General features: G+C 45.7%; 1 long non-coding RNA gene across 1 annotated transcript; it reads left to right on the top strand.

Moving 5' to 3' along the window:
• Nucleotides 1-9025: 9025 nt before the first annotated feature.
• On the top strand, nucleotides 9026-14183 carry LOC147581619 (uncharacterized). Its single transcript, XR_015249714.1, has 3 exons — nucleotides 9026-9117; nucleotides 12356-12499; nucleotides 13113-14183. It is a non-coding gene; the product is annotated as an uncharacterized LOC147581619 (long non-coding RNA).
• Nucleotides 14184-15647: the final 1464 nt, after the last annotated feature.

Below are 15647 nucleotides of genomic sequence, written 5' to 3'. Positions count from 1 at the left end.
ATGGTCAGCGATGGAACAATTTGACAAACAAAACAAGTCATTACCAGATTATAACGCAAGGTATAAAATAAATATCTCTGAGCCCATACTGATATAAAGAAAGGACTGACTGAATGAATAAATGAATAAATGAATAGATAAATAAATAAATAAATAAATAAATAAATAAATAAATAAATAAATGGAGGGAAAGAGAGAAATCTCCCTATTGGAGAATTCCAAATATTTATGTAGACAGTCTGTCCTCAAGGAGGTGGGACCTAGTTCCCTATCCTTAAGTGTGGGCTGTGCACAGAATGAAAGCGGGGGAAAGAGTGACGTCACAGTGGAGAAATCTGGCAAACCCTACCTCAGCCAGGTGATCAAGGTCAGTATCAGCAGCGGTAAGCCATGCTGACGGTATGTACCCTTGGTGTAATGTGCTGAAGATGACCCTTCACCTCTGTGGTCTTCCTTCCAATAACACGTAATTCCAGTCTAATCCCGAGGAAAACATCAGACAAATCCAAGTTGAGAGAAGTTCTACAAAATACTTGACTGGCGTGCTTCAAAACTCTCAAGGTCATCAAAAACAAGGCAAGTCTGAGAAACTCACGGACAAGAGGAGCCTTAAGGAGACACAATGGCTAAATATGGCACGGTATCTTGGATGGGGTCCTGGAAGAAAGAAAAAGGGCATTAGGAAAAAATTAAGAACTCTGAATAAAGTATAGACTTAACTCATTAATTTTAACAAATGTATCATACTAATGTGAGATGTTAAAAATAAAGGAAACTGGGTACGGGATATATGGAGGAATCTATGCACTATCTTTACAATTTTTCTTCAAATCGCAAGCTGTTCTAAAATTTAAAGATTTATCTAAAAAATAAGTTATAAAAACATGCACTGTGCATCTATAGCAGCGTTCAGAGGAAAATGTGTAGCTTTAAATGCCCATATTTAAAAATTTTTAACATTTATTCATTTTTGAGCGAAAGAGAGACAGAGTGCAAGTGGGGGAGGGGCAGAGAGCGAGGCGGAGACACAGAATCTGAAGCAGGCTCTAAGCTCTGCACTGTCAGCACAGAGCTGGGCTTGAACTCACGAACTGGGAGATCATGACTGAGCCAAAGTTGGACACTCAACCAACTGAGCCACCCAGGCACCCTTAAATGCCCATATATTTAAAAGTTTAAGATCAATGTAGCTGGAAAAAAAAGAGCCTATTAAACATACAGTATGTAGAATAAAGAAAAAAGAAATAAGAAAGAATAGGATAGGAAATATTAGAGAAAAATCAATGAAACCAAAATGTGTTTCCTTGAAAGAGCAATAAAATTGTACACTAATCAATAAACAAAAGAAAATATAAATTCCAAATGTAAACAATGAAAGATACTATCCTCTTAAGAGATAATAAGGGAATAAACAAAGAATTTTATGAAAGCGTGCCAGTCTAGACTCCAATAAGTGGGAAAATTACTTGAAAGTTACAAATTACCAGAATGGAGGCAAGAAGAGATAGGAATTTGAAATAGCAGTATATCTAATAAAGAAATTGACCTAATAACTAAAAATCTTCTTAAAAAAACTCTCAGATTACTTCATCAGTGAATTCTACCAAGTAGAGTCTAGGGAATAAATGATAGAATATCATTTAATATATAATATCTCCCAGAAAATAGGAAGTAACACTTCCCAACGCATTTTAAGAGATCAGCATTACCCTGATAATAAAATCAAGAACAGTAAAATCAGAAAAGAATACTACTAATTTTCTTCATGAATATAGACACAAAATTTTTTAACAAAATATTAGTAAACCTAATTCAGCAATATAGAGAAATATAATGCAGGATAACAAAGTAGCTTCATACCAAGAATACAAAGTTTTTTTCAACATTCAGAAATCAGTGTGATTCATCACATTAAAAGAATAAAGATGAAAAATCGTAAAATTGTCTTGATAAATACCGGAAAAATATTTGACAGAATTCAACACCCATTTATGTTAAAAGCCTCTAAGGAAAGCAGAAATTGAAAGAAACTTCCACAATACAATAAAGGATGTCTATAAACAACTTGTGGCTAAAGTCACTTGAACATTGATCATTCCTTGGTGAAGAAAAAAATGTTGGGGCACCTGGGTGGCTCAACCCATTAAGCATCTGATTTCATCTCAGGTCATGATCTCACGTCACGGCTCATGAGTTCGAGCCCCACATCAGGGTCTCTGCTGTCAGCACAGGGCCTGCTTCGGATCTTCTGTCTCCCCCTCTCTCTCTGCCCCTCCCCTGCTTGCTCTCTCTCTCTCAAAATAAATAAACTTTAAAAAAAAGACAAAAATGTTAAACATGGTAATTTTCTTCATTAAGAAAAGAGACAGGCAACGAAGTTGATTTTGAAACTATTACCGATTAGCTGGCTGACATTAAAGCCAGAAAAATGAAATTATAATAAATTCCAGTTTGGGTATAAATAAAATTTTAAAACAGAAAGTAAGTTGGTTAGTTTTAAAACATCTACTTTGAGTTTTTCAATATTTCCATTACTTTAGTGTTCTGGGGGGAAAAAAAACCAAGAGTTAAAAAATGTGTTAGAAGAGATCATTGCTCCAGGTGATTCATTCTCTGGCGCAGGTTCTTTTTTGGGTGTTTCCTCGCCCACATGCCCTGACAGGCCCTCAGGTGACTATTTAAGGAGCCCCTGCACTGCACCTCTCTCTGTGCCCCTCTATTCTCTCCCTCAGCTGCCTTGGCCTCTCTGGACCCCGCTTTGTGTCTTCAACTCAGGAGACCACTGAGCTCTGCCTGGGTTCCCCCTCCTTGCCGAACAGCCTGGAAATGGTCCCCCCGGATAACGGGATAACAATAGGACGCCCCTCCTTCACGCCCTGTCTCTCGGGGATCACCCTCCTTCCTTTCCTGATGCTCAGCACCCCGAGGCCGGCTTTGGCATCCATTCCAGGTGATTTCTCACCTGCTTCAGGTGTGAGAGTAAGCCCAGTCCTTGTTACTCCACAACCTTACTCTTGATATAATCAAATTTACTAAGATTTTGCTGATTAATGCGTGCCTTTTGACTAAGAAATATATTTCCACCTAAAGAGCCTAAATGTCCATCAACAGATGAATGGATAAAGAAGCTGTGGTTTATATATACAGCGGAATACTACTTGGCAATGAGAAAGAAGGAAATCTGGCCTTTTGTAGCAACGTGGATGGAACTGGAGGGTATTATGCTAAATGAAAGAAGTCATACAGAGAAAGACAGATGCCATATGTTTTCACTCTTATGTGGATCCTGAGAAACTTAACAGAACACCATGGGGGAGGGGAAGGGAAAAAAAAAGTTAGAGAGGGTGGGAGGCAAACCATAAGAGACTCTTAAAAACTGAGAATAAACTGAGGGTTGATGGGGGGTGGGAGGGAGGAGAGGGTGGGTGATGGGCATTGAGGAGGGCACCTGTTGGGATGAGCACTGGGTGTTGTATGGAAACCAATTTGACAATAAATTTCATATTTAAAAAAAAGAGAAAGAAATATATTTCCATCTAAGTCATTTCATTTATCTCACTTATTCTACCAGGAATTTCTATGTCTGGTGTGAAACAGATTTTTTTTTTCTTTTGAGAGAGAGAAAGAGAGCACAAGCTCAAATGAGTGAACAGGGGAGGGGCAGAGGGAGTGGGAGGGAGAGAATTTTAAGCAGGCTCGATGCTCCGTGTGGAGCCCGATGGAGGCCTTGACCTCACGACTGTGAGATCACTACCTGAGCCAAAATCAAGAGTCGGACGTTTACCCGACTGAGCTACCCCCGTGCCCCTGATGGAAGTAGATGTCTAATTTCGCGAGCAGGTTTTGGATTAAATACAACTGGATAACATTCTAGTTCTGCCTCTAGTTCTGCCACGTGACCCTGGGAAAAGTGTTTCCTTTCTCTGAGCCTCAGTGTTCCCGCCTGTAGAAAGGGCATAGGAGTAACACTCATGTCATGATGTTTTTATTTACATAAAGTGCTAGTGCTGTCTGTCATCCCCTGAGCACAGTACATGCTTCAAGCAGATCTCGGAAGTGCGCTCAGGAGTGATGCTCTCTTTTCTACCCTCCTCCTAACAACATGAGTTATTTTCTGTGACTTATTTCTTATATGCTCATTTGTTTAATGTTTGTCTTCTTAATACACTGTGAGATCCATTTTGTTTGGTTTTCTGATCCATCTTCAGAACAAAGAGCCCAGCCCACTGTAAGTCTCTCTATAAATATTTGTTGACGAGCTGGAGGAGTACTTCCTCTTCCCACCCCCTAGCACTCATCTGTGCCAGCTCATGGATGCCTTGTTAATTCATGATTACTAAGTACAGTCTTAGGTGTAGGACTGACATAATTTTATGCACAATTTCTGGAGGAATCAGCAAGGGCCAAAGTTATAAAGAAACTTCCAAAGTCCCTGACACAGAAAATACCCTAATACCACAGCTACTATCTCACATGCACCACCCGTGGTATCTGAATGATCAAACACCATCTGTCCCCCGGGGATCCCTTCCCAATTCTAGAACTCAACAGAGTAGCAAGTCAAGTTACCTTGGCTAAGGTCTTCATGGGACTGAGTGTCGTAGCCATGTCTTTTAGGGAGACAGTTGTGTGTTTATTGCATCGGGGCGGCAGTGGGAAAAAGTATAAAAGAAATATAAACGGGTTAACACTTCCCCTCATTCCACAGAGGCAGGATTATAGGAGTGCCCGAGCCCTCACTACTACATGGAAACCAGTCAATCCCAAATAAGGAGTAACTCAGAAATCAAGGAGAACATGGGGGATGATGATAAATGTTTCTTTCATAGTTAAATATCAGCTACGAAGCTGGATTGGACTTCTGCCTATCTCTCAACACTAAACCAGAGAAAGAAATTTATGAAAAAAGAGCGAGAGAGAAAGGCAAACCACCACCAACAGCGCTACTTTGGGCTTGGACTGGCTGTAGCATGAGTCATTAGTTTTCCCGAGGAATGATCAAGAGTGTCATTAGGATGCATTAAGCATCATCTAACGGGGCATGGGGAGTGCAGGGGGAGGACAGGCTCTCTCTGCTATTGCATAATCGATGCAGATTACTCCAACTTGCTCACCGAACAGCCTCAGCCCATTAGCGCCAGACCTGTCTCTCACATTCAGTGCTTCACCTCCTTCCTCACTCAGTTCCTTCCTCTGGGGATGGAGACCTATTCTCAGAGTGGAGAGGGAGCCCCAGGCTTCCCAGGGCAACCGCATCGTATTCCTGGGCGCTTCTGACTTAGGGACGATGGGGGGTGGGGGTGGGGAGGCAAAAGAGCACTGAAGGACCTTTCTAGCACTTATTTTACCAGCAAATTATTGGGGACCTGGATGTCAGGCTTGGCTTTGGCATCCGGCTGCCCCTTTCTTTCATCCTCCTGTTTAAATCCCGCCCCACAGCGCCCCCTGCCGGCCTCAAGCTGCCTAGTCCCTGCCACCCCTCAGCTCAGGCCCCTCGGCTCCCCCTCCCTCCCCCATCTCCCTATCTCATTTTCTGTCCCTTTAAATGAGGTCACCCTGACGGAATGAAGGACACGAGGCTCAGAAGAGGTCAGACATTAGCACTGCTCTAACTGCACTACTGCTGGAACTGGGCACACCCATCCATCACTGGCTCCACTACTCCATTAGGCCTCCCATGAAATATGCCCTCCTCTGAATCGCAGAGCCATACATCTCCCGGTCTAGACACCTTCCTGTTGTGTGAAGATCAATGCCGCTCGGTCATGCATCATGTGTCATCCAGTAGCCCTCACTCTAATAACCGTGTCTATTCTCTGGTCTGCAGTATAAATTATGGCACTGAGAAAGTACTATATTATTCAGCAACCTTGGTCACTAATGGATTATTGGGTTTATTGGTTGATAATGTGAGCTCCCTTTCTTTCTTGCTTGCTTCCCCCCCCCCCTTCTCCCATTTTTGGCTGAATCTCACTTTTACGTATTTCTTTCTATTTTTATGTTATTTGGCTCAGCTTTGAGTGATGGCTGTTTTCCACCTCTGTCAACATACTCCTGGATGAAACCCCTAAAATGACGCTCCTCTAAAAGAAGCCCAATTAGAAGGAATTCTCTATGGTCACCTATTAAATAATGGACCGCGTCCAGTGGCAATCGTCTAGGCTTCTATCTCCTGAGGTTTCGGTTAAGGTGTCTTTTTATTGAAGGGCAGTTTTTGAGATTCAAGTTCAGGATGGGCACGCAGGCTGGGGCTCAGTGTCACAGGCCTTGTCCCCCCGTGTTTCTACACCTTTGATTACTTTCATCTGCTACTGCCAGGTGCTGACAGTTTCTACCATAACACTGGCTTTCAGTGTTTCCTCCTTGGATAACGGGTGAGGGAGGCAGAGCTCAAGCAGACAGAAAGGAGGAAAACACAATTCTAGCAAAAAATTCTGAACGCAAAAGTTGACCATCGGAGACATATTAGCTCAAGGTAAAGAGCTGGTTTTCAACTCTCCAGCTTTTTGAGGGCATTAAAACTCTATGTTAAAAAGTGGTAACATTTCATGAAAGAAGTTTTCACTCGAGAGCTGTCCACAGATAGGCTTGGCTTCCCGGAAAAAGAAAGAGTTCCTTGTCACCAGAATTCGAGCAGAGGGCGGCCATATGCCAAGCATAGCGTGAGCGGGACACTCACACATCTGAGGACAGGGTATCGGAGACGGTGCTTCAAATCTCATCCAGATTTTGGGTTTGGTATTTGTATGGAAAGTGGCGTTATTTTGATAAATAATTAAGGAGAAATCATCTTAAGTCATAATAAATACTGGGGAGATTAGGTCAACCATAGAGATCGTGAAGACCTCCTTTTGGCACATTACTTCCTCTCTGGGCTACGGGAAGTCTACCTGGGAAATACTTGTCCTAACGCCAGTTTTCTTCATCTTCTGCTTGCTTGGGCTTGTGAACACGCCCACCAATTCAGAGTTAAGACTTGCGTGGCCTTCCCTCAAAACTTGAATGACCTGGCCGTATTTCCCAGGGTCACCTGAAGCCCGAGTCCCCTTGAAAAACCCTTTTTCTGACCTCAGAGCTTTTTCTAGCCCTTTCAGTCCCCACCCCCCCCCACCCTCCCCCTGCTGGGGTCTAAGGAGTCCAGGAACGGAGAGCTAGCTAGGGCTCCACACCACGTCAGGGCCTGAGACCCTAGACGTGTTTGATTTTTATGTTGCTGGCCTTGTGTTTTTTGTTTGTTTGTTTGTTGTTTTTAGTAGGCTTTTTTTTAAGAGCAGTTTTAGATTCACAGAAAATTTGAGCCGAAAGTACAGAGAGTTCCCATTTACCTCCTTCCTCCCCCTCCCCTATCATTAACTTCTTGTATTAGTTTGGTGCATCTGTCATGATTAATGAGCCAATATTGATACATTATTATTAAGCAGAGTGGATAGTTTACATTAGGTTTCACTCTGTGTTGTACATTCTATGGGTTTTGACAAATATATCAACTGACCATTACAGTGTAGTACATAATACCAAGAAGCACCATTTCTGGGTCATGTGGTAAGAGTCTGTTTAGCTTCGGAAGAAACCAACAAACTATCTCCCAAAGTGGCTGTTCATTTGCACTGCCACCAGCAGTGAACGAGGGTTCCCTTTGCTCCATATCCTTGTCAGCACTTGGTGTTATCACTGCTTTGGATTTTAGCCATTCTACTAGGTGTGCCGTGAGATCACATTGTCATTTTTAATTTGCAGTTTCCTAATGATGTATGATGTTGAGCGTGTTCTCATGGGCTTCCTCGTCATGGTTGTTTGTCTTTTTACGATCATGATCCACGTTACTACCCCTTCTAATCAGGCCCAGGTCTTACCTTGGGGAACCTAGCACATGAAGCTGAGAGAGGATGTTGGTGGGAGAGGGGCAGGGAGAGGACAAGGAAGAATGCGCGGGTACCTAACACAGGCAGGACAACTCGGTACGCCTTTTATTTAGTGTTCCTTTTTCAGTGTCACAACAACGCTGCTGGGGAGATAGTCCTATCCTCTTCTTATAAATCAGGAATCTTGGGGTGCCTGAGTGGCTCAATCGGTGAAGCGCCTGACCCTTGTTTTTGAGTCAGGTCACGATCTCATGGTCCGTGAGTTACAGCCCCGCACCGCGTTCTGTGCTAACGACTTGGAGTCCGCTTGGGATTCTCTCTTTCTCCCCCTCTCTCTCTGCCCTTCCCCTCTTGCCCTCTCTGTCTCTGTCTCTCTCGCTCTCAAAATAAATAAACTTAAAAAAATAATAATAAGTAAGTAATCTTAAGTTCAAGTTGAGTAGTTTACCTGAATTACAGTGTCTAAGTACTAAGGCTGGACTTTGGACTCACGTTTATCTTTCTAGGCCCATCTGCTCTCCCCTGTAAGCTGTGCTGCCCCAGCACATCTGTCCTCGCGTCCTTGCTTCCCCTCACACCCCCTTCAGGGTGCCGTAGGTGCCAGTGAGAAGGTGGCAGACACAGACGGATGGTGCAGAACCCGCAATGTGGGGCACACAGGGCCGGCAGATTCCCGCGCTGGAAGGGGGAAGGGAAGCCATTCAACCTGTAGCTTCTCTATCGCATCTCTGAGCAATTAGCCCCTAGAGCCTGGTCCGAAGGGCTCCGGGCTAGGGTGACGGGGTAAGCTGGAAAAGAGCATTTTCCCCATGCTTTGCCCCACGCTCCTCCCCCAAGAAAGCCAGTGCTCAGGTAGGGTCCATGCTGCTGCCTCGCGCGGCCCAGCCCTCCAGGCACATGACGCCAGCCCACCCCCAATCAGCCCTGAAGTCACAGGGGCAAAATACCATTGCCCAAAGAAGAATCAACAGGGGCTGTCTTTGGTCGCCCGGGCACCCTCCTCAGCTGGAAAAGGAATGGTCTGGAAATACCCCCAGAAGACTCCTGAAAGAGGAAGGCAGCCTGCCAGACTGGCCTGGGAACCAACCACAGCACCCAGTGCTCCCCAGGGAAGACCGTCTCCCCATTCGTTCCTGCTGCCTCACGGAGCCTGGCACTGAGTTGTTGTTTTTGCCGACACTGTGTTTCCTTAATTAGAAGATGTCAGGGTTCCTCAGTCTGTGGCTCGGAGTTGGGATTTCCTAAAGAAGGACAGGTATGCCTACCTGGTGGGAGGACCTCAGGGTGAGGGGAGGAAGAGAGGGGCCCTGAGGCGGCACGTCCTAGGGGCCCCACTCAGGCATTCCAGAGGTCTGATCATGGTCCTCAGGCCTTTCCGTGCCTCGGCTTCCCCTCCTATAAAAGTCAGGAAACCAGCCCCACCTAAGTCCGCTTCCGGCTCTCCCACCAGAACCACACGTGTCACACTGCTTGCACTTCTCAGAGGTGACAAACAATGTCAGTGGAAACTACTTCCTACAGGGGAGCAATTTCTGTTTACATATGTGATGCCCACCCCCTGCTGAAATACCGGCCGCCCTGTGGCCTGGCTGGATTATCAGGAGAATGTCACAAGGTATGGTTTCCACCCTCTGCCAAGGCAACAGATTTGCCGCCTGCTCTGAGGACAAATCCTTTACCACAGGTAAGCCCTGGCATGGGTTCTTGGAGGGAAAGAAAAAAAAAAAAAAAAAAGGAGGGGGTGGCTGGCCCTAAATCAGAGCCTGAGAAGCAGCGTTAAGCAATTAAAGCAAAACAACCTGGTTACAAGCTATGGAGTGATGGGTCAACACGAAACCTCTATATTCTCCTTAATCTCCACCCCTGAAGGAAGCAAATGAACAGAATCATGTTCCAGTAAAAGTAGAAGCATAGGGGAAATCAGTGACAAAGTGTCCCTGCTACACTTAAGCCACAAAACGAACTAGGCATCTAGTCCTGAAACAGCGCTGCTGGAGGAGGTCCGGGAAAAACCAGGGCCAAACAGAGAGTGATGCTCCCTTTCACACACCCCTGCCACCTGCTTCGAAGGGGGCCGGGGCTGTAGCTCCCCCTCGCAGAGCCCCGAGATGACTACAGGGAGAAAAGAGGTGTAGCTGTCGGGGCTCTGTCGCAGGATTCCTCAGCAGCTGTCCGCTCCGGCAGACGGAAGCAGACAGGATGGACAATGGGCTCGCAGGAGCTGTGGGCTGCACCCCTTCCTCTGAGACATACCTCACCCCACCTCTCCTGCCCCCTTGCGAGGCACGGTTTGAGGGTCCTTTAGTCCCACCTGCCGCCGGGTGCATCTGTCTTGCCTCCTCACCACCCATCTCCCAACACCGCCCCTCACGTGCATCAACGACTGGGGGGCAGAAACCAAACAGGCCTTGGAAGAAGACAGATGAAGCTTTAGGGAACCAAGGGCCTGAGCAGACAATGTGGGTTCCTCAATACATTCTACACTACTCAGGAATGAGCTAGACTCACGGAATTATGAGCATGTGGTAGAAAGGAGCTGGACCTGGGGAGAATGAACAGTAACTCTGGGCGGGGGCGGGGTGGGTAAATGAGGGGATGAAGGGATGAAATCCACTTGGAGGGTGTGTGTTTTTTATTAATGTCTCCAAAGGAAGGGAGCAAATTCATCTACGGAACGAGCCTCTTCACCTTCAACCTGACAGGTTGTACTTGTTACCTTGACCATGTGGTCCACCCAGCTCACCTTGGCCCACAATGTGGCCTGCATGACACACGTGAGGTATTGACTGCAGTGATAGGAAGGAAGAAAAATGAGCCACCTCCACTCCTCCAGCCTCACCCAGAGCACAGTTTTTTCAGGCCCGCATGCAGTCAGTTCACATCTACATCAGGAAGCCAGGGGCAAACTATTCACTGAGCACTCTGGGTTCAAAACCCTGGTTCTAAACATTCCCAGCTTCGTTCTGGATCACAACATTTTCCCTTTAATTGAACTTTCTCAGGGCGCCTGGGTGGCTCAGTCGGTTGACCATCCGACTTCAGCTCAGCTCATGATCGCGCAGTTTGTGGGTTCGAGCCCCGCGTCGGGCTCTGTGCTGACAGCTCGGAGCAGGGAGCCTGCTTCGGATTCTGTGTCTCCCTCTCTCTCTGCCCCTCCCCTGCTCGTGCTCTGTCTTTCTCTCTCTCTCTCTCCCGCTCTGAAAAATAAATAAACATTTAAAAATCTTAATTGAACTCTCTCTCCTACAAATTCCCACACTAAAAGGTGCTATTTCTGCCATGTGTCTCAGAGAAAAAGAGTCAGGCCACTGGATGGACAAAAGTGTGTGTTGGGTTCATATCTCCCGCGGACTTCACGTTGTCCCCTTTGCTAGGTTACCGTCAATACCCCAGGACTAAATAAATAATAGAAGTAAATAATATTTGGGTAAGTCCTAAGCCTAGAATAGTAAATGCACACACACACACACACACACACACACACACACACACACACAAACCTCTTCTTCCAGAAAAGAACATAATAATAAAGACAGGTATTTCAAGAAAACTATCCTGGCAACCTTGCAGCCTTAGGTTATAAAATGAATCAGGAATGTAAACTGGAGGTGTGATTGCCTCTGAGAGGTATGTTGTACAACCAAACACTTAGTCTTGTCATCCATTCCTGTCCCCGAGTTAGACAGACTCATGGTGCTCTGGAAAGCATGGAATTCTGGAAGCTCTGGCCAAGGCTGGCCTGGATTCCAATCCCAGATCTTATCATTACTAATTGTGTTGTTCCCTTGGGCAAAAACCTCGAAGACCTTCAGCTTCCACAATTGTGAAACAAGGATAGCAATGTCTAACAATTAAGCTATAATGCTAAATAGATGGTTGTTGTGGGGAAAATAATGTTAATTATCACTATCATCATTAATAGCATCATTGTCTGCTATGACGCTCTTTCAAACGAGAGACAAGGAGGCTCGCGATTGAGATTTTAAAGAAATGGCACAGAAAATAGAATCTCTCCTCAGAGCTTGGACTTGCCTCCGTTCAGTCCCAGCTCTCGGAAATAAACCCCAGGATGGGAGGAATGAGCGCCTCATAAAGAATGTTAATAAACAGAACTACAATTGCAAAATTCACACAAATTAGACCAAAAAATGCAAAAAGACATAGAAATACAGAGGATCTCCCTTAGTCAATGCTGCCAAAAATGCTATTATGTATTCACCCAACTGGAGTTCCTTCTAACAAACTGCCACTGAGCATATGGCTACCTTGGGCATTTTTTCATTATCCCAGAGTGTGTCTGCAGTCCCATGTCGGTAAACTCCATCTGTATCTCTGTCAATGGAAGAAATTTCCATCAGGAAATATCAGCAGGAATCAGGGGAAAGACCTTTCCAATTTACTGAGATCGAAGGAAGTGACTGCAGGGTTCCCCCTCTCCCGCCTCCTCTTTTCCCCAACCCCAGCCAAAAAATGTCTTGTTTTCTTTCCCAAAGATTATCCCATCACCCTCCACTGCCTGCTCAGGGGGAGTCTCTGGATGGTCCCCAGGCACGAGGCGCTCCACATGATGGACAAGCTGTATTCTGGGTCACCGAGGCCCTTCCACTCCCACGTGACCGGAATAAAGGGCAGAGCAGGTAAAAACGGACCCCTCCGCCTCGTGGAAACTGACCCAAGGGAACGCACGAGAAATTGCTCTGCGTGTGTAGTTGTTGCAGCCGGTGTCATTTTAACCTCTTCATTCTGCATAGCACCCATCGGGGACAAAATTTGGGGCAGGTCTGAACATCAAAGGCAGCAATGGCTACGCCTCTGCGGGCAGGGCAGGCACGCTTGCTTGGGGGGTGGGCTCCTGGGCCAGGCAGGTGGGGCGGGAGAGATAACAGGAATGCCATCTTGAGCTCACTCCTGTGTGCTGCTCAGTGTGGCCACTGATATGTCGGCTGCATTGTTGAACGGTGTGACCCTTGCGTCCATGCTGCTTCCTCTAATATTTTAACTATAGACTTAAACAACCAACATGTCAACCGACCAGCTCAAAGTCAAGTATTGAATAGACGCTACTTTTAGAAAATAGACTCGGAATGCAGAACTGCCTCCCTCCCAGCTCCCCTCACTCTCTATGCACCGAACAGGCGGAGAGTGGGGACAGAGGCCAAATGGATTGTATATCGACATTTCCGGAGATGGTTTCTCTGTATACACATATGTCAATTTATATGATGTATTTATTTTAAAATTTACTTACAGGCGGATTTGTATGAAGGACCTACTTAAGACCCCAATTAACCATGTCAGCATTACAGCTTTCCATCTACCTGAGAAAAATGCTGTGGAAAAACTCTCACCATTTTAACAACCCCATTAATAACACAGGCCTCATTTGGGTAGTATTTGCGGAAGAGAGTCTCATTGATTAAAGGCCCTCCAACCAATTATCTTTGGACTTCATAGAACCCATGAGTAAGTGAAAACTGATTGCAATTCTCTCTGAGCCAATACAATGGAAAGAAGACACTTGGAGTTGGCTTTTGCAAGCTTATCTCTTTGAAAAATATGGAGCCCGGAGACAAAGTGACCTAGTCAGTGACAGAGCGCATTTATGTATCCACATCGGTAAGTTCCCAGCGACAAACGATGTCACAGGGGTCAGCCCCCACCTTGGGCGGCGTCTAGCCTATGAATGGGGGTGGAAGGCAGGAAGAACATCAAACCAAACCACAGTGAAGACACAGCTTCCGCTATCAGCTCAGCCTGCACAGAGGCACAGACTGGAACACTGACTACTGCTGTCCTGACCCAAAACAGAACGTATCTTTTTTCCCCACTCCCTCCGCCATTTTGGCTGAATAACATGAAACCGGTCTACCTACCTAGCTACCCATCTATGTACCTGCCCTATCTATAAGATGATAGATATAAATGCATTTCATTTTTATTTGTTCAAATCCTGCTCCCTTTATGAGGTCCGGCTGTCCTGTTTTGGAAATTACTTCACCTTCCTCTGAACAGCCCCAGTACCCTCTGTCTGCAGCCTTTGATACACGAATCTATCTTTCTATCTTATGTTACATTCGCTGATATTCATGTCTTACTTCCGTCGGTAGAATATACCATTTCTTGAGGATAAAGATCTGTATTCCTTCTCTCTGTCTCACTCTCTCTCCACAGCACCTAATTTTGTTTATCTAGAAGGTGCCCAATAAATGGTGAATGAATGATGGATGAATAAATAACTTAGACTACACAAATACAAGGTTTCACTTATAATATGGAAAAGCCCATGTTCCATTCATTCAGGTAAGATGTGCGGTCCGATAGAGAGAGGTTGGCCGGGGCGTGCGTGGAAAAACAAGTATCAGGAGCTCAGAGAGAAGAAACCGCAAAATTCCAAGCTCTCTTCTATCTGCAGATTCCCCTTCTCCTGAAATTACTTCTTGCCACAATGATATAGGGCTCACCCTGCTCACTGGGATACACAATCCATCTTCAGAAGCCTGTAGTCACAGGAAAAAGGGGAGAGGAGGAAAAACAATTCCCAAGTACATTTCACCGTTGGTTTTGATCCCCGGCCAAGGCCTTCCACCTGCAGAGATCTCCCAACTATCACATTCCTACTGCTCTGGCCGATAACGAAGATAATTGTTTCATCCACTTTGTCAAAGCTGAAATGAAAAGAGGGCAAAGCAAAATGATGCCGTCGTAAATCACGGGGCTGAGACAGGAAAAGAGGGACAAGATAGCGACTTCATTAAGGGTTATGTATTGTGCCATTAAGTTGGCGGGGGGTCACCTTTCATGTCACACTGGCCTCCGTGATGCATTGCCAGCTCTTCTTTCCAATAAAATTAAACGGAGATGTAAAACTGATTAGGGCCATGTTTGCTTCAGCCCGTGGCAAAGGGAATGGTACAGGGAATAATTGATATAAGATTGCAACTGATGCATAATGGCAGCAATTTCTCTTCCTGGTCATTTCATTGCTGACCTTGCCCATTAAAATAAGCCCAGCTGCCTCAGAGAAAGAGACACTTCATTTCCCATCACCCGGCAACCCTACGGCAGCCCCGGTCCCCCTGACCACTGGCCCTCACCAAAACAACAGAACTAGAAATTCTGTGAGCTAGAGTTTGGGGGAGGGGGGGCGGGTACCTGGTTCACACGGTTATGCATCATGGAGCCTCGATGCCAATGTTAACACTTGTCTGAACTCCTTGACTTCCCAACGGGCTGCAGGCGATTCTCCACCAGCTTTTAGACACCGCCATGCTGAAAACCAGATTGTTGGCCTGCTCGGTCTGAGCCTCAGACTCACAACACCAGGACTCCTCTGTGTGTTCTCTGTCACTGCTGAGATACCGAAGCTGCTATAGACTTGAGATGGACTGACTTTATCCTCGCAATCCCAAATTCTGCGTTATGAATGCTTTATGAACTCAACAATGTAGACAACCTCCATGGGACCAAACTCTACCCATCGGTCAGTCAACCAACCATTATTGGGGTCCATGAGGCACCAGGCACTGTGCTATAAACACTGAGAAAAGGGTGGTGAGCCAGGCAGCCATGCTCCCGCCTTCACAGGGCTCACAGTCAGGTGGTACTTTCGAATGGACTAATGGCAATAGTTCCCCTTGGGTTGAATGTTTACCGTGAGGCAAGCGTGTTCTGTGTAACTTACATGTATTAACTCAGGAGATCTTCGTAACAACAAGAGAACGGTTTTTACTTTATCTTCATTTTACAGATGAGGAAACAAGGGAATACAGAGGCTACATACTATGC

The sequence above is a fragment of the Puma concolor genome, chromosome B1, assembly GCF_028749965.1.
Source record: "Puma concolor isolate L17-30 chromosome B1, mPumCon1.1.hap2, whole genome shotgun sequence".
NCBI lineage: Eukaryota > Metazoa > Chordata > Mammalia > Carnivora > Felidae > Puma > Puma concolor.
This window is presented reverse-complemented; position numbering and strand designations above follow the sequence as displayed.